General features: G+C 39.0%; 1 protein-coding gene across 6 annotated transcripts in view; it reads left to right on the forward strand.

Annotated features, from left to right (window-relative positions):
- nexmifb (neurite extension and migration factor b) overlaps positions 1-26,952 on the forward strand; it is a 173,427-nt gene that overhangs the window by 66,285 nt on the left and 80,190 nt on the right. For 2 of the 6 annotated variants that reach the window (XM_088649008.1, XM_088649007.1), the window contains one exon: positions 6,148-6,340. The exons of 2 other annotated variants lie outside the window; for them this stretch is intronic. The gene's annotated coding sequence lies outside the window, so the exon portion shown is untranslated. The remainder of the gene's footprint in view (positions 1-6,147; positions 6,341-26,952) is intronic. 2 more of the 6 variants (XM_088649010.1, XM_088649011.1) reach the window with 1 other exon arrangement.

The raw sequence follows: 26,952 nt of genomic DNA on the forward strand, positions 1-26,952 counted from the left end.
ATCATCACTAGGGCAGTAGGATTCTAAGGTATAGTCAACATAATTATGAAAAGGTAGATCTTGCCAAACCAGATTGTTAGAGATTTTTAAAGAAGCAACAGCAGTAATAGATTTAACCAGCATATGATTGGATTAAGAATGGCTAATGGACTGGAAACAGAGTACAGAGAAGGTGAATGCTCAAATAATGGTCATACAGATAGTGGAGTACCACAGGAATCTGCACTGGCACCACTGCTCTTTTTTATTAATGGTTTATCAGTCATCTAGCATTTGGTATACTGTACAGTAGTTGAACTAATAATGCTTGGGGTAGATTCCCACAAAGGAGGGTTCTTGAAGGTGCAAGAGTATTTCAAAGTGAAATACCTTAATCATGACTGGGCAAACACTTGATAGATGACATTTAAGCGCTCTGAGAAGCCAACTTTAAAGGTGCTATATAAAATAGTTATTATTATTATTTAATGTACTATAGATAGGTGAAGGTAGCCAAAACAGAAACTATACAGTAGTTATGAGGTGTAACTATTGCTGGTCAGGATGTTAAGTGTAGAACTTAAATCAAGGGATGTAATTCTATGACACTCTTGTAAAATCTTCTTAAGGATATTGTGAACAATTTTAAGCAATATGAAAAAAGATAATGCTGCTCTGAAATCAGTCCACACAAGAGCAACCAGATACATTGTTGGGGCCCAAAGAAATCTCCTTCACACAAGTTAAAAGAATCGTACTGTATCTCTTTAGTATTTGATCAGAGAAGATTATGCATATTGAAGTTCAACTTAAGTATTCAAAATCCCCAAGAGCAGCAACAATATCAACCCAGTGGATTTCTTCAGAATCTGCAATGAATCACAAACCAGAAGCCACAAGTTGAAGCTACAGGGAGGTGCTCTTCCATGCAACAAAGGGTTGTGCGGGTAAGGAGCTAATTACCCAGCCATGCTGTTGAAGCTGATGCCCTGGCTTCTTTCAAGAGCATCTAGATGTGATCCTTGGAACTACAAAAAATTAGCTAGACAGGACTAGCTGGCCTCATCTTACTTGTAACTATAATCATATTCTTGATCTGTTAATTGACCAACATGGATTTGTTTTTAGGTCGTAAAATGTGGGAAGTTAGCCGTTAATCTCCATCCTTTTTAGTAAATAACCTTTAAAAAAATGCCAAATAAGCAATCTGTGATTTAAATTAAGAGTTTGATTAAGTGAGGCCTCAGCTGGTTTGAAAACTAGCAGACACTGGTGTCACAGTCTCTAGACTAAATTGTCAGGCTGTGTTCTGAAAAGGGGCTGAGGGATGGGGTTAGCAGCTTTGTCACCTTATGAAGACACTTTTTTTCAGTTTTTGTGCTAGTAATTAAGAGTTCTTTGTATAGTAACCCATATTATTATCTAAATTCTGCAACCTTTATCTTTGAAATTCTTAATATATTTTTGCAACCTTACAGCAGATCATACCTGGTCCATAGACCACTGTTTTGTCAAAATGAGATCCAAAATTAGGATAGTGGACATTATGGTGTTTTGACTTCTGGCACCATTTTTTTTCCAGCAACATTTACATTCAAGTGGCAGATGTGTTACGTTTGAGTTTAAAATACGGCGCTGTAGTAGGACTAGCACTTCAGTGCAATTCTGGTTTTTGCACAGAGATAAGGTAATGCAGCTGTCACATCTTATGTTCAGCATGGGTTACTATTCTTTGTAATTTAGTCTGCTTTAGTCATGTTTCCCTGCCATTTTTACTTGGCACATCTATTTTTCCAAACATGTAGAGAATGCAGAGTGACTATAGAACAGCAACACCATAGTTTCTCATGGCATTAACCTATCAGAACTTGTTGGCTGTTCTTCAGGCAGTGGTCCACCCAGTAGATTTCTTTGTCATAAATCAACATCTGCCAGAACTTAGAGTGCCAGTTTCCTTTGAAAGTGCCTGAGTATAATTAACCAGTATTTTTAAGGAGGTTGCAGTAAATGAAAACGTATGGAAATGACAGCATCTTAAAATTATCGTTTTTACCAATCTAAAATGATAAAATGAAGACAGCATTTATCAGTGTGTCAGATATCATATTTCCTTGACCTAATTGGAAGGAACTATGCTATAGAAGTACATAAACATCATTGTGCTGTAGGCCCACTGGTTAAACATGGAGATGTGCAGCCTGAATGCTCTTAATTCACTACTCTCTTCATACTGGGGCTGTGCGAAATACACAAATTTCCATTGAGTCCTTTGGTGACTGAAGTGATGGTTCATTTTACCACTTCAATTCAAAGACAAAACTTCCTTTCAATTATCAGGTAGCATTAATGGTGAAATATACCTGCTTACTATTGAGTAATATAAAATATCTAACGGAACCTAAATAGGAAAAGAGTTGGTAGACAGTAGACACAGCAGTGCCTAATTGTGTAATTCGAAAGTATAACCTTCACTGAATTGAGATATGTCAGTCAAGAGAACAGCTTACAGAAAACTAACCAGAAACATCTGTGTTCAGTGCAGCCCAAATTTACATTCAGCCTTGAGGGATCTTGTCAGATGATTTTTTTTCTACTTTAATGCTTTGCTGCGAAGGGCAAACAATCTAATCAGAAACTGCGGCAGAGAGACACAACGTATATACACAGCTAGATGTGAATCAACCAAGAAAAGCAGCAGAAAAAAGGATTTAGTATTTGGATACAAACTCTATTCAATATCTGTTTAAATTGTTAAGTGTTTCTTGGTCACCAGTACGAGTTATGTAGGTCTAAAGCACTATTATACTTGGGAGTAATTGTCATATAAAGCTTGACAGCTAGTTGTGATGTCAGAACCCCTGTCGCTGTCTCGCCATCTCATACAGAAAACAGTACCACAGAAAGCAGAGATGATAATACAAAGAAAAAGATGAAGAAATGTGAAGAAAACTGTATCTTCACTACATAAGACATTTAACTTCTGAAACAAAGCGTAATTTTTTAAAGACGTTTACATTTTCAACTTCCATGCAGTTTGTGAAAATATGCATGAACCAAACACCGACCCAAACCTCTGAGTCTGTACTGATTTTAAGAAGAATACATACAGCATTATTCAGCTTCTCTCCTGGCTTAAATGTACCAGATCTTGCAGTGTTGAACATTACTGAGATGCTATTAGGACTCCCAACAGCATTGGAGCCCTCTTCAGTAAGGGGAAACCCTTTGGCCATAGAGGGCTGCTCTACTTCATGGGAGTGCTGTCCAGCTGGTGTACTGGGACATGCCTCAGTGTGCATGCAACCAAAATCCAGTTGTGAGGCTGGCAAAGCACAGAAACATCATCACAACAACAGGGTATGGCTGTCCATCCATAAACTTACACTCTATTCTGTAATGTCTCTTGGATTCCAAGGCCAGAGAACATATACTGTAGGAATAATATAGTATACTGTATTGTTGTTCTTCCATTGATTTAATCTCTATCAGCAGACTGTGGCAGTGAAATCAAATGCAGCAGATTCATAGGCTTTATTAGGAACTGGAAGAATCCATCCTGGGCTGCTAAAATAGGAAAAGGGTCCCTGATTAGGAGCTTTCTTACTTTAGTCTATCATACAAGGCCTGGCAGACTCGCAGCACAATGTGTAAAACTAGTGTCGTCATTTAACACAAAGCCTGAACCCTGCTCATTACAGTTTTGTAGGGTCCTAGTGCATTTTTCTAGCAGACTGAGAAGCTGAAGATGACATGTACAGGGCTTTGGGAAGTATCGGATTACTCTCCGTAAAAAAAAAAATCTAACCCCCAAAATGTGAAATAAAAAATATTTCTGAGGCCATAGTTCTCTCTTTCTGAAGTAGTAAACAATAAGCTGAGATACATCAATGTATTCTTACTGATGACAATGATGGGAGAACTTTGGTGTTGCAAATTGCTTTTCTAGAAGAGTGGCATTTGGCTGACCTGTGTATAAATGCAGTATACAGTATCCAGTGCATTTTTATACAGTAATGTATAAACACCTAGTATAACTTACTGTATGTCCGTAAAAAGTAAAAAGTTGTATTTCTGGTATACCTGCTCTAGCCTTTATCTTAACAATAGTTCAATAGTTCACAGAAGGTACTTATAAGCTGCCTTAGGTTGTCTCTGTCATCTAGATACTGTATGATTACTGCAAGTATGCCATCTCAGGCCCAGTAAATGGAATAAGAATGTGGCTGAAGGGGAAAGGGATAATTGAAATAATGTTTTTTAAAGGTGCTTTGTTCTTTATCTGCAAAAACTGAGTACTGTTTTCTGCTGGTGACAGTTTTGCCGCAAATTAAGTGCACTATCACTTTTCCGTAACATTTACGCTGTGTTTGTTGTGATCACTCCATGGCTTATTGTTCCTCTGAACATTGTGTGGGATAGTTGAAAAGCTGCAGTCTGAAAGCTCCTGATCAGAAATCCAAATAAAGTCAGCAAAGGCTGGGTGAACTGAATAAGGAAAAATATTTTTTTTCAGTATGTCTATAATAAGGCTTCCTAGTAAGTCAAAGAAACATTTCTTAGTTAATGTTGGTGAGCGATTATTATAATAAATCACTGCATTGTTATTATTTGTGGGCAAAAAAAACTGATTTTGCTATTACATTAAAATGTTTTTTTTTAATTCATGTAAGATGAAGAAGAAAAGAGAATCATTTTTCCCCAGACAAAGAATGGTGTCTTTTTAGCCTTGAAGCTTAAGCTGTCAGTTCTCTGTTGTTAACGTATCAAAAAGCTCAGAAACACAGTCTTGAATCGCTCCTGTCATAGGTTGTCTACACTAAGAATAATTGTAATTTTTTAGCTCTAACACTTTGTATTTTTTTCAAATATAGAGTATGAGATTGAGTGTTTCATATGGGGGAGGTGAGAGAGAGTAATTTTATGTAACATGGTGATGTGAAATTTAAGATGAGTATTAGACCAAATATCCACAAGCATTATAGTGCACCTTAGACAATGTAAGTCAGAGACTGTTTACAGTGAATTTAATGTTCTGAACTGAACAGGCTGTCTCCCTCTGTTCTGTATGCATATGATGCTGTCAGATGATTCTGTCATTTTTTGATGCTATGCAATAATGCCTAAAAGCAATGGACTGAGTTCATTCTGTTCCAGTATTACAAATTGTCATTTTTACACCACTCTTGGCATGATTCAGTTTGAACAACATGCATACTGTATGTTTCCCAACTTGCTCTGTTTCACTTTACAAATATACTGTAATAACCCCCTCTGCCAGCAGACATAAGCTTTGGACTATTTTTTTTCTATCTTGAAATTCAGATCTTTTATAGTTTATCCACAACCAGTCATCCTACAGTAAGTACTGAAATCTTTCCAAAGCCTTGTTAAGAGGTAATCCATTTTAATACATCTGATGTATTGGTGTGTATTCTATCAAATATATGAATACTTTATAAAGAATTATTACATTAGATAAAGTATTCTGAATACTTCAACATTAACATTTTTTGCATTGCAACATTAACGGAATATTTGAGAATGATTTTTTTTGTGTTGGAAAGGCTTTTGTGGGTGGCGCGGTGCTTAGCATTGATGCCTCGCAGCACTGGGGCTCTGGTTTGAATCCGTGGGGTGCTATCTGCATGGCGTTTTTTTATATTCTTCTGGGTTCAAGGGGGGTTCCTCAGGGTACTCCCACAGATCACAGACATACGGGTAGGTTAAGTGGCTTCTGAGAAAAAAGCCCCTGGTGTGTGTGTGCCCAGCGATAGACTGGCATCCTGTCCAGGGTGTAACTTGCCTTGTACCTGCTGCTTGCTGGGATAGGCTTCAACTCCCCCCCCCCCACAACTGCAAGTTGGATGAAGGGGTTAGAAAATGAATGGATGGATGGATGGAAATGCTTTTAAACCATACAGTACTTGCAGTTATAATGTACTATAACAAGTATAATTTAACTGCACTGCCACTCTTTGTAGCTTCCGTACATGTTCTGTAAATGTGTTTTAAGTTGACATCACCTTGGATAAATGCAGAATGACTTCTGCCCTGTCACTAAATGTCTAGTGAAGATCCATTGGATATTTTTGTGCCCACCCAGGAGGTTGGATTGATCATTTCGATTGACACATCTGAAAATGTGTATTTTTGTGTTTTGTTTTTCAGTCAGTTATCCACCAGGAGCAGGCACTACCATACTTAAGAGGAGCTCTTTTGAGAAAAAAGTTGTAGAAGGCTTTGGTAAGACTACAAAGGAACAAGTAATTGGTTAATTCCATGCTGAAAAGAGAAGAAAGAAAACAACGTTTCGGCTGGAGAGCGTTCTTCAGGTGTGAGAAAGACAGGGCAGTAAGCAAAGGTAATGTAGCGGGAGAACAAAATCTATGTGAGAGGAGGAGCGAGGGGCGGGAGCAGGGGACAGAAAGAGTGGCCAATCAGGAGGTGTGAAGTCAGGATAGGTGTAGAGAGGTGTGAAATGAAACCTCCAATGAATAGAGAGAATTTAGAAGAAAAGTAGTCTGTCGTTAAGGGAAGGGGGAAGGTGTGAACCTAGCTGCAGGATAATTTTAGTTTCTGTAGTCTTTCTGATGTACTGTATGAGTTCGGAAAACCGTCTTTGAGAACGCTGAAGGAGAGATTAGTGTGATCATGGCCATCTGAAATGAAATGAGAAACAATGGGCTTGGAGAGATCTTTAATCTTCACAGCCCTAACATGTTCTCTGAAGCTGTCTCCAAGTCTCCTTCCTGTTTCTCCAATGTAGATGGCTGGGCATTTACTGCAAGAGATACAGTAAATAAGGTTGCTGGAGGTACAAGATGCCATCTGGGTGATCCGGAATTTTCCTGAGGGGTCTTGAATGAGTGTGGTGTTAGATGTGTACTTGCAGGTGATACAGTTAGCTCTGTTGCAAGGGAAAGCGCCTGGTGTGATTGGTTGCTGAGGGTGGTCAAGGGAGCTGTGAACAAGAAGGTTACGCAGATTAGGTGGTCGGCGATATGAGATGATGGGGCGGTCAGAAAAGAGGGCCCAAATGGAGGGATCATCCTGTAGGATAGAAAAGTTGTTGTTAATATTCCTGGGGATAGGAAGTGTGTTGGGGTGGTAGGGAAACATCAAAGGAATGCAGTTTTTTACGGCGGGAGTTCCTGATTGAGTTGATGGTCCGAGGGGTTTTTTGGCTCGGGCAAGGGCAAATTATTTATACTGATTAACATTTGTCATCATTTGGTGGTCAACATCACAGACTAGTCTTGAGAAATTCAGTCCCATTCTACTAGTAGAGCCTGTACAAGATGGTACTTGTTCATTTATCTCTGAGCCTTAGATGTCACACATTGTCCAGTTAGTTCAACAGATATTAAGTGAGTCTAAAATCTGATGAGGAGAGCATCTACAACACCACTGCTAAATTTATATCTCACAAGAAGCTACTGCTATATACATAGTTAGCATGAGGAAGTTTGCTATCCTGCTTGAATGTTGTCTCTTTGAGATGAGCTAGCAGGAAGGGCAAGGAAGTGAAGGGTCCACGACTTGATCAGTTCAGCATCCTGCAGTTTTGTTGCCCTCAAACCCTACTCTATACTGTAGTGGTAAGGCACTCCTGCCTAGACCATCACACTTAGATCTCCTCATTGGCTGCTCAGTTGTAAAGAATAATTAACATGTTATTCTGCACATCTGTGCCAGACTTATCTTTGTCCATCAGGATCGTTCACACAAAGCCTCGATTTATCACTAAAGAGCACTTATCACAATTGCTGGTGAGTCCAACTTGGGTGTTGCTCCAGTATTTCAAAGGAATGTAGGCATTGTTATCTAAATAAGCAGGGCATATTTAATCTTTTCTGTGTTTTCCTTTCTTGAATTCCACCAGCCTCGACATTCAACAGTTTAAACCACCTTATCACTTGTGTCCAATCATCTCTTTCACTGGTGAGGTGATTTCTTGCTGATGTAACAGTCACTCGAGTGTAGCAGTCATGAATGATCAGTTAATCAAAATCATGTAAAAAATGTAATCAGTACTTTAAATCCATGTAATTTATTTTTGTTTAAATAGAGTGATGAGTTTCTTTTAAAACTCTATATACTTTAGTGCCAGAAGTATAAGGTATAAAAAGCAGGCAACTGCATGAACAGAAATATATGACCTTTTGAAATAACTGAAACATGGTTGGGGAGGATGATGGGTAAACATTGTTAGCATGACAGTCAGGATAGAAAGCAAGGTGGTGTGAGTCTATATACTGTAGATATTATAAACTGCAAATTAGAGAACTGAATGAAGGTAGGGGAAATGGACAGTTTAGAATCTATATGAGACAAAGTAGAATTTGTTATTTTTTAAGATGTTAAAATTAGGTATGTGCTATAGATGACCTAAAGTAGATGTTTGCACATTAGCTACTGCACAAAGACATAAGGAAGGAACAGTATTAGCAAAGATGATGTTTTTTTTACTTTTACAACTTTTCAAAATAAAATTGAGATATTGCAGTAAAGAACATATAATCAGAAATTGGAAGTATAAAGCTCTAGATTTTAGAAAAGGAGACCATAAAGGAAAGAAAAGTAGAACGGAATTGCTAGAATACTTTAGAAATACAATGCCAAGGCCCAAAACAAATTGTTTCCTTAAACAATTAAGTATAGATAAACACAATGATTGCATAGATGGTTGCATGTAAAAATTAAAGACAAAAATCTGAAACAATGCTCTAGAGACGGTGTAACAATCTAAGACTCAAAGACAGAAAAAATGTACTGAGTTACAGGTGGAAAAAAGAAAACATTAGAATTGCCAATGGGGAGACAAAACATAATATTGCAACAGAGAGGTAAATATTTTTTTTAGTTCAACAGCAAAAGAACTGCAAAACTGTAAAACCATAATCATTCGTATTGTTCATATCAGTAAACAGTTTGTGATTGAAAAGATGGCTAATAAGAAGATGATAAAGAAACAGAAAGCATGCTGTATCAGAATCACACAGGTTTTTACGAAGTGTGTATGTTATAGTATGCTAAAGACCCTAGTACCTATATTGGCCAGGATGGCTAAGAACTAATATATTACTGGGGCTTAATGGTATTTTCCTAGAAAAAGGGGGATGTTATTCATAGACAAGACAACTCACACTGAGATTGTGAGCAATAGCCACATTTTGGAGAATTGCATATGTAGTATTAATTCACAAAAACAAGACAAAACTTAATCACGAGACAATAAAAAAGTCAGTTATTGATAACGATAAGTAGAGGTGAATTAGATTAATACAAACCAAGGCATATGAAGAGACCACCAACATGGAATTAGTAAAGGGACATCTTAACGTGCTAGAATTCTCCAAAAAAAACTATAGATTAAAACTAGAGCTCATACCTGATATGTTTAGATTTCCAGAAGGCATTTAATAAGTAATAATAATAAAAAGGTGATTCTCAAATAAAAAGGCATAAAAATCCAAGGTGATGTGTGCATTAACACAAATGATCAGATCCATTAACAGTGCATTATCTTAAAAGTCATTACTTTTAATTGGATAGATGTAAGCAGTGGTGTGCCACAGGGATTCATTTTAGGTCCTCTACTCTTCTTGAGCTACATAACCCACTTGGAGTCTGGCATAAACTAGAGTTAATGTGCAGATGATTTGAAGACAGGAGAGGCCAACTGAACGACTTGCAAGGACAGACACTTGAAATGAAATTTAACGTTCATAAGTGCAAAATGATCTGTTGTACAATAATAGTAGTAACATACACTATACATAATGTTGGGTTGCATTAAGTTCTCCATGATATGGATAATGGGGGTAGGTGATTAGTCTGTTTTCTCATCAAGACTGTGTAGGGGAAACATTGAAAGAAAATACAATGCTTAGGTATGAAGCAGAAATGTACATTTCTTGTAAGCATAACCAGAAAAGTTAAGCTCAGGCATTACAACACATACAGTACTGTATGCATATACTTTATAGATCTAACCATATACGGTGTATATATACAGTATACAGTGCCTTGCGAAAGTATTCGGCCCCCTTGAACTTTTCAACCTTTTGCCACATTTCAGGCTTCAAACATAAAGATATAAATTTTTTATTTTATGTGAAGAATCACCAACAAGTGGGACACAATTGTGAAGTGGAACGAAATCTATTGGATTTTTGAAACATTTTTAACTAATAAAAAATGAAAAGTGGGGCGTGCAAAATTATTCGGCCCCCTTGCGTTAATACTTTGTAGAGCCACCTTTTGCTGCGATTACAGCTGCAAGTCGCTTGGGGTATGTCTCTATCAGTTTTGCACATCGAGAGACTGAAATTCTTGCCCATTCTTCCTTGCAAAACAGCTCGAGCTCAGTGAGGTTGGATGGAGAGCGTTTGTGAACAGCAGTTTTCAGCTCTTTCCACAGATTCTCGATTGGATTCAGGTCTGGACTTTGACTTGGCCATTCAAACACCTGGATACGTTTATTTGTGAACCATTCCTTTGTAGATTTTGCTGTATGTTTGGGATCATTGTCTTGTTGGAAGATAAATCTCCGTCCCAGTTTCAGGTCTTTTGCAGACTCCAACAGGTTTTCATCCAGAATGGTCCTGTATTTGGCTGCATCCATCTTCCCCTCAATTTTAACCATCTTCCCTGTCCCTGCTGAAGAAAAGCAGGCCCAAACCATGATGCTGCCACCACCATGTTTGACAGTGGGGATGGTGTGTTGAGGGTGATGAGCTGTGTTGCTTTTACGCCAAACATATCGTTTTGCATTGTGGCCAAAAAGTTCGATTTTGGTTTCATCTGACCAGAGCACCTTCTTCCACATGTTTGGGGTGTCTCCCAGGTGGCTTGTGGCAAACTTTAGACGAGACTTTTTATGGATATCTTTGAGAAATGGCTTTCTTCTTGCCACTCTTCCATAAAGGCCAGATTTGTGCAGTGTAAGACTGATTGTTGTCCTATGGACAGACTCTCCCACCTCAGCTGTAGTTCTCTGCAGTTCATCCAGAGTGATCATGGGCCTCTTGGCTGCATCTCTGATCAGTCTTCTCCTTGTCTGAGCTGAAAGTTTAGAGGGACGGCCAGGTCTTGGTAGATTTGCAGTGGTCTGATACTCCTTCCATTTCAAGATGATCGCTTGCACAGTGCTCCTTGGGATGTTTGAAGCTTGGGAAATCTTTTTGTATCCAAATCCGGCTTTAAACTTCTCCACAACAGTATTACGGACCTGCCTGGTGTGTTCCTTGGTCTTCATGATGCTCTCTGCGCTTTCAACAGAACCTTGAGACTATCACAGAGCAGGTGCATTTATACAGAGACTTGATTACACACAGGTGGATTCTATTTATCACCATCAGTCATTTAGGACAACATTGGATCATTCAGAGATCCTCGCTGAACTTCTGGAGTGAGTTTGCTGCACTGAAAGTAAAGGGGCCGAATAATTTTGCACGCCCCACTTTTCATTTTTTTATTAGTTAAAAAAGTTTCAAAAATCCAATAGATTTCGTTCCACTTCACAATTGTGTCCCACTTGTTGGTGATTCTTCACATAAAATAAAAAATTTATATCTTTGTTTGAAGCCTGAAATGTGGCAAAAGGTTGAAAAGTTCAAGGGGGCCGAATACTTTCGCAAGGCACTGTATATAATGGAACAAGTATAGGTTTATTCCATGCTGAAAAAAAGAAGAAAGAGAACACAACGTTTCGGCCGTGGAGCCTTCTTCAGGTCCTCACACCTGAAGAAGGCTCCACGGCCGAAACGTTGTGTTCTCTTTCTTCTTTTTTTCAGCATGGAATAAACCTATTACTTGTTCCTTTGCAGCCTACGCATGCTGACGCAGCTACCCACCTGAACTACTACAGTATATATAATGTTTATTTAACAACAAGTAGTCCGTAGACATTATCTGTGTTATATCTGCCTGACATAGCTGGAGCTACTAATTTAATGTAAGTAATGCCTTTGCCATTGACACTGGTGGAAATGGTACAAAAAGCTCACATTAACTGCCAATACAAACAGCTGCTTTCAATAACAGTGGGTGGTATAAGTGGTAGGTACCATATTTTGCTTTTAAATACTACTGTAGTGTTCTTGTACTTTGGGTGCTTGTTGATATGTTTCCTAAGCTGTCAATATTTTTCTTGGCAGTAAACTACCATTTCTCTGGATACAGTAAATATATCAGAACCGTAGCTACTGCCAAGTTAAATGCAAAGTTGTTGTGAATTGGGCATACAGTATATTGCAGTACCTTTATAACATAAGCATATCATACAGTATACTGTATGTTAAATTATTGTTTTATTGTCTTTGTTAACTGCAGCTCTCTGTAGCTGCGGCAGATGGCATGTTATCTGCACTGGGCCAGATATTTACTATTGTAAAGACTTATAATCACACACTTTCTCACAGACTAGATGCAAGATTTGTTCAACCAAGGGAAGAACATTTGAAGGGTTATAAATGAAAGGAGAAATTTTGGTCCCTTGCGTCATTAAATATTTTGTAGTAGTATTAGAGCGGGCTCGTGTTTCACTGGCTTCTTCCCAGCAGTCTATCTTCTTATCTACCTTAATGTCTTCAGTGACTTTCATACTGTTAGCCTACACATTTCTTCCTCTTGCTGCCCATCTTGTTTATTTGGTTGCTGATAGCTCTGTGATCCAAGAATCCCATTTAGCCATTTCTCATAGGATCCCACACAAGAACAGTTACAAACTAGTGGAGGCTATTCAACCCATCTAGGCTTGACTTGGTAGTTAGTTATCATTTGATCCAAAGATTTAATCCCACTGTTTCTTGAAAGAAGTTATTTCCCTGATGTGATCTGATATTAAGGACAGTTAAGTTAGGAGATCAGAGAAGGCCATTCTGCCCATTTTGGTTACTAATGTGGTAACTTTTGCTTGATGGATCCCAGGGAATCAACTTGGATGAGCATTGTTTTTCCAGGCACTTATAACCCTGTGTAAAACAGAAGTGCTTCCTGATTTTAGTTCTAGATTTCAGATTTATTTAAAATCTCCAGGAGTGAATGTGCTACCATTGTTTAGTGTTACATGGTGCAATGGTTTGTGTGAATTTGTACAATGAAAACCAAAACCTGTAACAATACCATGTGCAGTTGGTTCTTTTTTTACAGGTCAGTATTATTTTTTCACATTATTTGGGATGTAAATGTTAAAAACTGTTTCATTATGTGAAAATATCAAGTAATTGAACACTTGTTTAAAACGATGTTCAGGTCTGCTTCATTAAATTCCCTGCAAATTCTATAACTGTACACAGTTGTGCTAGCTGTGTATAATGCTTAAATTGTAAAGTTAATATTCTTTTGCAAAGAGCTTGATATTTTAGAGATGTGTTTTTGTATCGGTTCAGCATATGTACTACAGTGTTTAGAAAATCTGAAATAAGTGAGTGCTCCAGTGATCAGCTCCTTTTAAAACAGTGCTTTGTTTGACAAACCAAAATGGCAGTGGGATAGTGGTTTCCATGGAATTGTGAGCTAGGGCCGTGATTGGTCAAGTGGCACTGCCTAGTGTAAGGGTAATTTGAGCAGCCATCTGTTTGCCAGAACACTCACTCTCCAGGATACCTCCTGGCACCCTTCCATAAGATTTCACATGTGCCAGTGCTGGCATTGATACTGCAGCCACTCTTCTCTAAAACCATTGGTTTAACACATAGCTGAATACCTGTCAGTCTCAGCTGCATTTAATAAGCAAGGAATTGATAACCCAAAAGTGGATTTCATTAACAGATAGAGCCTACAAGATTTTGGCAGGTAGCTGATTTGTCTAATCTAAATCTTTCCGGGAGCATCCAGGAGAGAGCTGTTGCTCTGAAAAGACTGCATGTACATACTGTACAACCTGTGTTTTATATTTAGGTACAGTAGAGGGATGATGTTAATCTTGGTGTGAGGGTGAGGGATGAGGTTGTGTTAAGTGGTCTGTGACTGCAGGAGCATTCATGCACTGATTTCATTGTTGAACAGCTGAAGCCCCAAATATTATTGGAGTTAGATCTCTGATAAGAAAAATGCTTCTGGATCATTTCCTACAACTTTAGAGCTATTCTTAATTCAAAGAAGGTGATGTTTTTTTTAAAAGTTTATATTAAAGTGCTAGGTCATCTCCCAACCACTTGTAATTCAAAGAGTTTAAATCTTACAGATTGCCAATCAAAGACCACATACATATATTTCACTTTCATCCAGTTTACCACAGAGTTCTGGCATAGTAACATAAACAGATCATTATAGACATACTTTGAAGCTGGCTGGAGCTCTTTGTTAATAAAACATGTAGATGTTAGTGGAAAATTAGCAGAGACCTTGTGATTTAATATTACTTTGTTCTCTACTAGCATTACATAAACTCTTATATGACAAGGTAGATCTCCCAGTTCCCATTGATGTAATGGATTTATAGAATTTGATCCATACATCAAGCTGCGAACTTGAATAAGCTTCTTAAACTGAAGGAAGATTTATTTTTCCATTAATGCTTATAAAGTGTGATGTAAGGTTTAAGAAATAAGATTGGTTTCTGTTATCAACTAAAAAAATAAAGTACTCACATAAAGGAAACATGCATGCCTTCACCTGTTACATGGGTATATAAGGAAAATAGAAGTATCGTCTAAATACAGGGGCAGCAGTGTAGAGTAGTGGTTATTTAGGATAATATTTCCCAGAAAGGGACACAACACGTAGTTTTTTATTTCTCTCTGTGAGTGGGAGGGAGGGCTTAGTTTCTTCCTGGGTGGCGAGTACACTGCATTTCTGTTTTCACACTGAGTTACCAGCTTTGTTCCCGTTCCGTCTTTTTCAGTTTCTGCAGTGGGGTCTTGCTGCCTTTTCTCTTTCCAAAATAAGACGATGATTCATTTTTTTTCAGAAAAGTCAGGATGTCAAGTGTAGACCTTTAATACCGGGGCTGCCCCAGGAAATACGCAGCAAAGTTCCCAGCTGTGTCAATGGGTACAAAAGTAAGTTGCCTGGGATAAAAGCATCTGACAAATAAATTATCCGAAATAAGAATAAGAATCATGATTACCTAGCTCACAAACACAAGGATTATTTCAGAAAATAAAGCAATTTAAATAGATCCCACCTCTAATTCCCTGTCCCTCTCAGGCTTCATTAAAGCAAACTAAATTAAGACCAGATAGCTTGGAACCCTTGGAAAATAATGTAATTATAGTTCCAATCTGAGGTCCTTTCTTGACATAAAATAATTTTATAATTGCGCTAGTAGTATTGAAGATGGTATCTATTGCTAGATAAACCATGGGTACTTTTAAAAGTGAGATCTGAGCATAAGTAATTCACTGTGAAAACAGAAGCAGTTATTCTTAGATGCTTTCTTGAGTTATACTGTATAGTGCTGCTGTGCTTCTGAGCTTCTCAGACAAGTAAACATGTACCCGATTTCCTTTATTGAACATGGCTTTCCTCATCTCATTAACTCGGAGGCTGATGTCTTCTGGGATCTCAGATGTAGCTCATCTGCTTGACCTTTAACTGCCTAATCAACTTTTAACACCTCACTGAATTTCTCAAGGAATTAACAGCAAATGCTGTCGGGTGGGGGGAAAAGTAATCAGGTGACCACTAATTCACAAAATAATTCACTGCAAAAAATACTGTGGTTTCTGTCAATTTATCTTATTTAGATCATATTGCATTTGTGCTGCTGATTGTGATGAATTAGGGATGGAGGTTTCTGTGTCCTGTTTCATTGGTTTTGCCGTGCCGAGGTAATTGTTGATCCTTGAATTTTAGATAGCAAATTTCATTTCCCTCTTCATTACTTTCATTACTGTCAGCCCCTCCTCTTTTGAAATTTGTGAAGAATTGATCCATTTTCTCCAATGAAGCACTATGCTCATTCTCAGCGATTGGTGGTACCTGCCACTTTTGTTCATAAAGCATGAATGGGCAGGATTTCTAATAAATGAAGATATAATGTATTGTAATGATGAGAGAGACACGTACTGTGATAAGCTTATTGTGACACACAAAAACAAAAACAAAAACATAGGTATAAATCAGATCTGAAAACAAATTTGTGGAATGAAACCACACAACCCCTTTTTCTGTGCTGAAACAGGGAAGTAAAAAATGTTTTTATAAAAATGTTGTTATATTTAAAAATTGTTTTTACAATTTCTATTTTGTTTGTTATGTACCCTCACAATATCTCTCGCGTCACTGCTAGGACCCCTGCAGCTGCATAATGGGGAGGATTAAGAAATATAGACAGACACCTCAAACTCTCCTACAATTGAGCCACTCGGCTTTTAACGTGTGTCTATCATTGACAGCACTGCAAGTCTGCAGCAGCCAGGAAAGTGCAGGACTCTGTGTCGCTGGGAACCCAGAGAGTCCTGGCTGACAAATCTCAACCCTTCCCTCTGCAGAGCTCAGGCAATAGCATGATCCAGGTTTTTTCCCTACTACACCCGTATGTTAGAGCTAAGGCTGCACTTGGGCAAGCATCTTAACTCATTTTAGTACTGTTTGTCAGTAGGCAATTTCATGTAGAGTAAAGGGTTTGGGGTGTGGCAAAGTCTGAGCTACCCTTATGTAATCTTGTCAGTAAAGTACTGTGCGTCCATCACGATTGGCTTGAACTACATTTCCCAGTTGGGTAAAGAAGAAAACAATTGCCAGCAAAATACTTCCTAGCATTTATTAGGCACAAAAAGCTTGTCAGAGCTTGTGTTCATAGTTCATAATAGTGTGGTAGAGCACAGTTCTGCTTTTTTTGGGGGGGGTTGAGAGAGTTCTGCAGTTCTGATTGTGCCATCTCACTTTGCTCTTGGTGAAGAAACTCTATAAAACCTGAAAGAAATCTTCAGGAAAGGGATGCTGAACAGGTTGTTTTTGAAAACAATGCAGTTTTGGAAAGTGGAAGATGCAGCCAGTCCCTCAGATAGAAATCTTGTTTGTATAGATAAGCCTCCAGCAAAGGAGGAAGGCTTGATTTTGCAGTGTAAATAAAAGGGCCAAAACAACAGCATTGTAAGCTCCTTAGAAGTATTTTGCCTCACTTCCCACAGCAGAGGACAAAACTGAAAGAGCCTGGCTGCAGTGACCAACCTTCCTGGTCTTTCACAGTTGTAAAGTTAGAGGAAATTAATAGAAAAATCTTGAACACATGTCACCAGTTCAACGATTACATGTATTTGCAGCTCTATGATTCTACCTTTTGATTTGATTAAATTTTCATTTGATTTTGATTTGGTTTGTTTTTGATTTATTTTTGTTGTTGTTTAAAGAGCATGTTTTCAAATGTAAAATTATATCAATCTTTATCCAGTTCAGGGTTGGGGGGAGCTGGGGCATGTCCCAGCAAGCAATGGGCACAAGGCAGGGGTATACCAGTATGGTGTACTGGTGTATGCCAGCCTATCGCAGGGCACACACACAGTCATACCAGGGCTAATTTTCCCAGAAGCCAATTAATCTACCACTATGTCTTAGGACTGTGAGAGGAAGCCTGAGCATCTAGAGAAAGCTCACCTGAACACAGGGAGATTCTGCAAACTCCATGCAGAGAGAACCCCTGGTCCGGAATTGAATGCAGAGCCCCAGTGCTGTGGGGCAAGTATGCTAACAACTGTGCCACCATACTACCCTGTAACATTGTATAGTATATCACTGTTTTATTCAGACTGCTGTTGATTCGGGTCACGTGGTTCTGGGCTCAGTTATATCAATGCTGAGGAGGGTGAGGTGGTTATTGAATGTACAAGGAACATGATGCTTTTGGAGAAGATTTAAATGGAAAAAGGAATGTTTGACTGATGTCCTATTAGAACAAAATGTGTCTGTTGTAGTCCTGCTTGATAATGGAGTCTGCTCCATTATCAAGCAGGTTCTTTTGGTGATGAATATTTACAACTGTCTAGTATGAACTTAGGTTACTTTGTGCATTCTTATTTTAACCAAGACTGCAGGCAGACATACTGGAATCATATTGTGCAGTTTCTCTTATCAATTTATCTCTCTAGTTCTTCTAGCCCTTGTTATTCAGTCTTGAAGTTCCTGACAAACATTGCTTCTTTGCTACATTTTGCATTCTAAACCTATTGAACTTGTCATTCCTTACTGGATTGCATGCTAACCATTTGAAATCCTCTGGCCTGTGTACCTGCAGCATGTCACCATGCCCTATCCTTGTTGGATTCATGCCAGGACTTTGCAGAAGCTGTTTGCTGTTTTTTATTTTTTATAATAAGGTAAAATACCCACGGGACAGGAACTGAATGGTTAGGTACTTTTGATTCATTAAATTGGTAAGGGGGCCTCTTGCAGAGCGCTAACAGGGAGGAGGTGTTGCAGGCCCCCTCAGAGGAGCTGTCCTCAGACTCAGGGTCATTATTGTCTGCGTGTGTGACAGAAGCTAAGTAAATGAGGCGGAGCATGATCTACCTGTCAGCCTGCACAGGGAAACCATAATATCCCCTGGTCCTATTAAATATTTATATCTACAGTTCTCCCATCAATAAAAAATGCACTGTTTTTCTCTAGTAACTGCTGCTCCCAGGTGCAGGTTTTGTTTTTGTGTTCTCTTGAGAAGGATTTTTGTTTATCTCATTTCAGGGAAGCCTATAAAACATGGAACACAGGTGTGATTTTTAAAGCTCATTTTTGTCTGGCTCCTGCTTCTGGTGATGAAGTCAGTCTGTTCTGAGTATTTTATAAAGCAGCACCTTGACTCTGACACAGGGTTGACATAGAGTTGCCAGCTGGCTGCATTGCTAGTTGACTTAAACATGTGGTAGGATCAATGTTTGGGCCACTTTTACATATGTAATCTAACCATCACCTCAGGGTAACCCTTTGATTAGCCAGTCTTTCCCTTGGAGTTCTATTCTGAGGCTACTCCAACTTAGACTCCACTGTACTAGGACTGCACATCATCTCATCAGCTAAGCTAGGAACCCATACATATAGAGTATCCCTGCTGTTTTAAGTCATTTGGCCAGAGGCAGAATAAGATAACTATTGCTCTTCTCTTGTTTTTGTTCTTTAATAGCTCTAGTCTTTTGCATTGTATTTGCTGTTATGTGGCTAGTGTGTGTGTTGTTTGCCTGAGTGTGGCACCAGGTTATTGCACCAGCACTGGAATTCCCAGGATACTGACTTGTCATCTTTCCCTTGTTTTTTTTTTGTTTTGAGTTCTATGGTGATATTTGTTAAGTTCCACTGTTAGATTTAAAATTACCATTAGAATTTCTAGACTTGTTCTGTCTGGTTAGTGTTACTTTGCGTGTCTTCCGTGGTTTGAGTTAGCAAGCCCTTTTCTGTCTTGTGCTTGCATAGTCTGTGGTGTTAATATCTAGGCATCAAGTGAAGTAATACCCTGACAGTTGTCTAGCTACGGCATCTCCTATGTTTTATTGACCAATTGTTTTGATTCTTGATGTTTCAAAAATTGCTCTCTGGTTTTGTGCCAAAGTGTCCGTCTGTTGCTTTGTTGATCAGTTGGGTCGTTTACAATGAAGGGCATGGCTCATCTGCATTTCTGTCTGTCAGCATGGTGTTTCAGCCCAGTATATGAATGAGAGCTGCTCCTGGGTGCAATGTCTTTGTTCTGCACCATGTGTAATTGTAGAGCATGTAGAGCATGTTCGTGCCATGCATCCTGCAGGCTTTTTCACTGTGCACACCACTTTAGTTGATACACTGGTGGCATCGGTACAATGCCACATACTGTACCTTAAGAACACACTGTGTTCTATAGCTGATGCCACAACAATGGCAGACTGAATGTGTGTATGCTCATGCCCCCATACTACATTACTGAATGAGGTTGATGTGTTCTGCTTTCACTGCATCACCACCAAGCCTCTCAGGGAAACTTTGTACAGTGCACAGATTTAACAGTGTGTTTTATACTCCGCATCTGCATTGATACACTCCAGTGGGCATTAGTGTGGGTCATCTTGGTTCCCTTTGCACACTATCTTTAAGTTCACAGCATGATAACCATGCACTTGGTGCTTTTTTATCTTGGCCTGGCTCACAAGTGTTTAGCACATACCCCATTTATAGAAAAGGTTTGCCAACATGTGCTGGGCAGCAGACTCCTTTGGTTTTCAGTGGTTTCTTTTGGTTTCCTAGTTGGTATCTCCCACCCTGAAAGGTCCAGGGTTTAATATTCAGCTGTCCTGTTTTAACAGTGACCTGTGTCTCTTAACAGACAATAGGACTCTAGATGAGTCATCATGGGATAAATCAGTTGGAGTGGGACTGTTTGGAAATAGGTGGTGAATCAGACTGATTTATTTTGTAGTTTCAGCTGTACTGTGTTGTAGTAACATTCCAGAGTCTTCTGGAGCTAGTAGTAGTGGTCTCACTAACCCTTCACATGAGGGGCTCTGCATGTACACTCTTCAGTTTTGGTTCAGCCACAGCACCAAAATGAGCTTGGAGGTTTCTAAGAGTGTGCCAGCACTTTTTCTGGCTATTGATGTGGTAGATATAACAGGCATGTATTCTCTATGTTGCCACAATGTGTTGCTTCACAGGGGAGGAACAGCCAGATTGTGAGGCAGAGTAATAGAGCACCTCAAAGCGGGGCTATAATATCAATGTGCTAAAGCTGCAAACTGTGTCGTTGACTTTCCAGTACTCCAAGCTGTTATGAAACGTTAGTCTAGCCAAACACAACAGTAATGACTTACAGAGCCAGAGGTGGATACCATCACCCAATCTTGACCAAATAGACTACTAGATGTTAAGCTCTGAACACGTGCACCTTTGGTCTTTCTAAGTAGCCTAGCTCCCAGATGCACTCAGCCACCACCTGTCCAAGGGAGCTTCCAGCACTGCTTTACCTTCATGTGGTAAAAGTGATTTGAGCAGAGATAACCAATCTTTTTATCTCCAGGGAATCAGCCCACTTCCAACAATCATTTTCATTGGAAATGGACATAAATACCTCTCAGACAGATATCCTAGCCTCCATCAGGGTTAAAATATGCTGTAAGGCTCTCCACTCCTTGATCTTCTCCACTGTGGTTGGAGAGGATCACGCAATATAAAGCCTTGGTCCTCCTTGTAGCTACTCACTGGCTGATATAGACTTGTCATGTGTGCAGTGTGAGCTGGAGCCCACTTTTTGATTCATAATCACCATCTTGTAATTCCTGCAAGATCTGGGCGCAAAGGCAGATTACCTTGTACACTGAAACTTTACTTGGCTCCGCTTGTCATGTCTGATTGTGCCCCCATGGGCTCACCCTCTTGACACAAGGTTGTTGAAGGGGAGAAACATGATCAAACCTCTAGCCAAAGACTCTGCTTCCTGATGATAGTTAAACACTGTACCGAATGCGTCAACATGTACAGTATCACTGTTTGCGTGAAGTGGCCCAGCTAAGACAGTCTTTGTAATTGCCTTTACCTCACCCAGAAGAAAAAGTGAATTAGAGGCACCATTAGTATGCCCATTGTGCTTCTTTTTCACAAACAGCAGAGTGGGTACTGGCATTCAGATGAACCCAAAACAGCCTATCTACTTGCAAGAATTTTAGCTTTTCTCTATGAATCAGTGAGGTTGGAGCCTTAATTTCCTCCCTTTCTCTGTTCACATCAGGATGCCCATATTCTTCTCTGTCGGGGCATTGGCATACAAGATAGAGCTCTTGTCCTTAGTATTACCTTCTACCTCCATTAAAAGTATAAAAATGAGGGGTTGTGACAACGACTCTGACCATCTTTCGATCTCTCCTAGTTTTCAGTAAAGTGAGTTTTCCTGTCTGCTCTGCCCTCCCTACAGTTTGGGTATACCTACTCAGGAGGTGGTGGTTATGTTAAAAAGGAAAACAATGTCCCTTAAATACAGCAGCAACATAACCTCAGCCCCTAAAATTGCTGAATGGTCTTAAAATTAAAATGTCAGGAGTTGCTTTGGTAGTGTGTTGTCATCCCTCACAGTGTGCTCCCAAATATACTGGCTTTGATGTACTGTAAGGGCATACAGATATGATAAATAACTACCCATGAAGGGATGGTTAAATTGTTCTTTCAGGGCACTAGGGCTGCTTCAAACTAATATTCCATCAGCAGGAAGTTAAGTGACATTTAGCAAGTTGGGTCAAGGTGAGGTCACAAGAACATACAGACAAAGGAATTGCAGGGAGTCAGTCCGCCTTCACAGCTATATTTTGATCTACATTTCACAAAATTCAGTTCTTTTTTCTATGGTTGTAATATCAATGTACTGTACATAAGCATTCTGGAATAGCCTTACTGGTGCTGAATTCCCCTGGGTGGACAAGTTGTTAATCCTGCAAACCTGTCCTGTCTGATGGTTCCTTGTGATTTACGGTTTTTGGGCCTTCTCTAAAGCAAGTGCACATTAATTCAGCTCCCCACTTGAACCTAAATGTACAGTATATGTATTTCGCTGACAGTTTCATTCAAAGCAACTTAAATTTTTACCCATTTATTTAAGCCGGGTGAGCTACCTTGCTAAAGATTACAACTGCACTGTCTCACTTTGGATTTTGGAATCTATAGCCTTCCAATTACAAGTCCAGAACCTTAGCTAATGCTCTGCCTAAATGACAGACCACAATAGAGGGATCTTTTGTTGTGTTGCAGGAATGGGAGTTGGGTGGTGGGAAACAGTACTGCCTAAAAGAAAAGACTGAGTTGATAATTAATGTAAATCATGAGACTTTAGTTTGTCCTACTGAGATATTCACATCGGTGTACATACTGTACCTGTAGCTGTTTGAATGAAATGAAAGAGACAAAAAAAGAGACAAATCAATGTCATTATCTGTCTCCCTAGAGGAGCGTCTGCTGCGTTTGGTTGGCTAACCCAGGTCCAGTACACAGTTTGTGTACGTCTAGTACAAAACTCTGATAATCTCCCCCCCCCATCGTTGCTTTGCCTTAAACTCCACATGAAAGATGCAGCATAAAATTCTCTTTTTAAATATTGCCAGTTCTTTCCACTGTGTTTTTTGTTGGCTCTGAGCTATTTTTAAGATGTTATTGCAGTAAAACAGAACAGTGCAGTAACTGAAGCCTGTTTGTTTTATTACAGTTAATTCCTGTCCAGGAATTGTGGGGAAAAAACAGTTCTTTAAAATTCTGTACATCTGAACTTAACTTTTTCATTGTCAATTCAGGTATTGCAGTCTTTGAATCTGATATGTTTAGTCTCTAATCTTCCTGTAAGGGACTGCAACAGGAGTGGAGAAGCTGTTCATCACCTACAGTACATGTATTGTAATACTTATTGTCTGTTTGTCAGGCAGAGTCCTGCTGACTGAAGAACACAACTTCAGACTCCTCACAACACATGCCATTACTGAGAGGCCAAGTGTTTAGATATGGTTCTCAGCTTTAAAGAAACAGACATTACAATCATCATTTAATGCCATTATAAATCCTGCAAAGCTGTCCACCAGGGTAATTTATTGTACACTGTAATAAATATGATAGAATTCCTGCTGATCTGAATTGTCACAGATCATATCATTGCTTAATTGTAACATTAGCATGTGTTCCATGTCAGACATTATATTTACCTAAATTAGGAGATTGCCTACTGTCTGCAAATTTGTAGCCATTTCTTGTTTTGATTTCAGTGCTGTCATCTCCCATCACAAAGTTTTGGCTGTAAGAAACTTTTCCCATTTGTCTTAATGGGCATTGCTACTTTGATTTGTAACATCAAGGAGAAGCTCATCATTAATGAGTTACAAAGAACATTTGTGAATGCTGTTTAATGAATATATTAAGACCTAAGAAACATAACCAATTAATTGCAATTAGATACTCTAACAGCTAAAGTACTTTGCATAGATAGTCGAGTTACCTGAGGTGCAGAATTTCATCCACCTGTATCCTGAAGGAAGGTAGGGTTGGGTAGCTTGTTCCAGACTCCCACTTTGAATAATGAAAGTCCTCTTTCTTGGGTTTAAATGTGCTTTCCTCTTGTGTTCTCCATTCATATTCATGGAGCTAGACTGGAGTTAGAGCTTATCCTTGTTTCTATTTAATGTTTAAAAGTTTTAAGGTTCTGTTGAATCCTAATACACTGTATACCTGTATATTTTTGTCTTTTTACTTATGACAATGACTCAATTGCCGTTAACCAGTGTCGGTTGCCTTGATGTGACCAGCTATTAGATTAAAACAGTCCATTTGGTTGGATTTATTGTACAAATATTGATTATCATTTTGGGATCAGTGGTTAAAATTGACATGATCATTTCTGCTCTTTCCACAGGAATTGGCATACATACTTTGATACTTTGATCAGATAACTTAGCATGCTTTCTCTTCCAAGTTGGCATTGCAAATCAGATTTTAGTCATTTTAGTTAGAGCTGTTCATATTAGTCATTGCATAGCAATGTTTTAAAAAAAACATTTTTATTAAATTTTCAAAACATACAGTAACTAGAATTACATCAATAATAACAGAAACACAGATAAGAGGACATCTGTGACATGACAAGACAAGAGGTGAGAGCAAATTGAATCAAATAATGCATCTGACCTGGCTTTACACTAATACAATGCAATCTGGCTGTAATTTTCTCCATAATAACAGTTTCTACCAGTAAGGCTACCAGGCTGCAGTTCACCTGTACCTCAGTCTACTGTAAATCCAACCATGCGAAATAGATTGTTTTAGCTGAAGTTAGACAGGTAATAGATTGTGTTTGTGTCTGAAGATTGATATGAACCATTGAGAAGGAGCAGCTGGGGGCTTAATGGCATGTAGACTTTAGTTATTTTTCTTTTTACTTTGTTTCAAAGATAACCCACCTGTTATAGATTCAGGATCTTTCATTTAGCTGACCAAAGTCCTTAAGGAATTTCTGAGTAGATGTTCTGTGTATCTTGTATTCTAGTGTCCAAATAAGAGTAGTGTAGTTTGGGATTTTGGTGTCCTAAACGGGTCCTGGAGGACCAAGCACATGTGGATTTTTTGTTCCAACCAAGCAGTTACACACAGTTATTGATGTAACAATTGGACAAATTTGAACTGTTTGAGCATTTTAAGCTCTTAACCATGTTGGTGGTTGACTTTTGACTATTGTATTTTATACGTAAAATAAAATCTCAAGCTTTTGAGTATTACAAAATCCCAGTCAAGCAACTTATCCTAATTAAGGCTCCAATTAAGTAATTAAACCTGACTGGAATGAAAACTAGCAGGCTTAATGGACCAGGACAGGGAACCCATGTTCCAACACAACATTCTTCTCTTTAAAGAATAACTCAGCTTATTGATGTGAGATTCAGAGTTAAAGACTTGCAGAGACACATTTCCTCTTTATTCTCCAGGGGCCTCTGTAATCTTCTTTGTTATCCCAAACCATGCGTCAGTAGATGCCAGTCATGCGAGAGCACCTGTTTTGTGAACATTCAATGAAAATCTCTAGAATCATGAACCACAGCACACAAAGCCTCTGAAATTTTGATTGGCTGCCACATAACTTGCTGACTTCTGTGAAAATCCTAGGTTTTTCTAAGGTTGTGACCATTGGAAGGGAGATTGTCTTACCTTTATAGGTAGGAAATAAAACTTCCTGATGTTTAATTTAAATAATACCTCCTTAATTGGACACCCTGAATATTCCAGAACACAACCGTACTCTAAGCAATTACATACAACAAGACAATTGAAAACTTTCAAACTCCGGAAGAGTTGACCAGCAAACTCTTGGTTGCTGTCCATCTTGATGATGGTTGTACAGAATAAGTCGAAAATTAGTTTAATAATGAAGGCCAAATTTCTGCCTGTTTCAAGCTTTCATCGCAAGATGAATCCAGGAGAACAGCCAGATAATTTACCCCTATGGGGTCTTTCCCTTCTTTCTCCATGTGCCCGAGTCCCATCACATCTGCCGATTCACTTGGTATTTAATTACTTAAAAATGAATACATTTGTTGTCAGTATTTTTCAATGATATTGTAACGCAACGGGGGTTCAGGCGGGCGCCCTTGCCGCATTAGGTCGGCCCCGCACTGTCGGGGGCTCGAACCCAGGACTCCCGCGTCACTCAACAGGGACCCAGCCCGGTGAGCCAAAGAGAGATCTCTCTACAGCCCAGTAGCTGTAGTCCTGCTATCACAGGGAAGGGCGGCGACGTCACCGCTCTGGTAAGCCGGCTCTTACACACCCTGATGGCCGTATACGCTACAATATGTATGCAGTTATTTTTTTCTAAACCTTAACGCTGGAATATTATTAAGGGTTTACTTTCTTTTAGATATGACAGATGCAGACTGTAAATACTGCCTTGTCTGAAGTTTTATGAATGCTAGAACTGCTTTTCACTAACGTTTTAGATTCATTAAATAATCTTGGTAATAAGAAGTAGTGGACTCATTTCCAGAGCACTATGGGTTGAAGTCCCCGGTGTGGACATAGCTGTTATATCTTTGAGCAAAGCACATGATTCTGATTGCTTCAGTCAGTTCAGGTGGTGTAATGAGTACCAGCATTGTGGGGGGTCAGCCTCCAGTGCACTAGCATTCATTCTGGGAAGAGCCTTATTTTTTTCTTGTGCTGAATGCTGCAGAATGGCCTTCAGAAGCACTTACACTTATAAAAAGCCTTAACAGTAATACTAAATGTGTGTAACGGCATTTCTCCACAGTTTGCCATGATTGATTTAAGTAGGCTAACGGGTGATGCTTAACCAGCTTTCATCCCAGCGTCATTATGTTTTCACAATGTGTGACTTTAAAAGGAAGGTGACATCATAATTTCAATACAAGCAAATGAGTATCTGCTGTAAAGCATCTTAAATATATCTTTATGACACTTGTATTTCTGTTTAATCTATGATGGGAACTTGAAAGTATATATAAATTCAGATATAAGGATATGCAGTGTGGTTTAATGGAAATAACTTATTCCTCATTCCCTAATTTATAAGAGTGTGTGCAGAGATAGCTCTGT

This window comes from Lepisosteus platostomus, chromosome 10, assembly GCF_059453375.1.
Source record: "Lepisosteus platostomus isolate fLepPlt1 chromosome 10, fLepPlt1.hap1, whole genome shotgun sequence".
In the NCBI taxonomy this organism is placed as follows: Eukaryota; Metazoa; Chordata; class Actinopteri; order Semionotiformes; family Lepisosteidae; genus Lepisosteus; species Lepisosteus platostomus.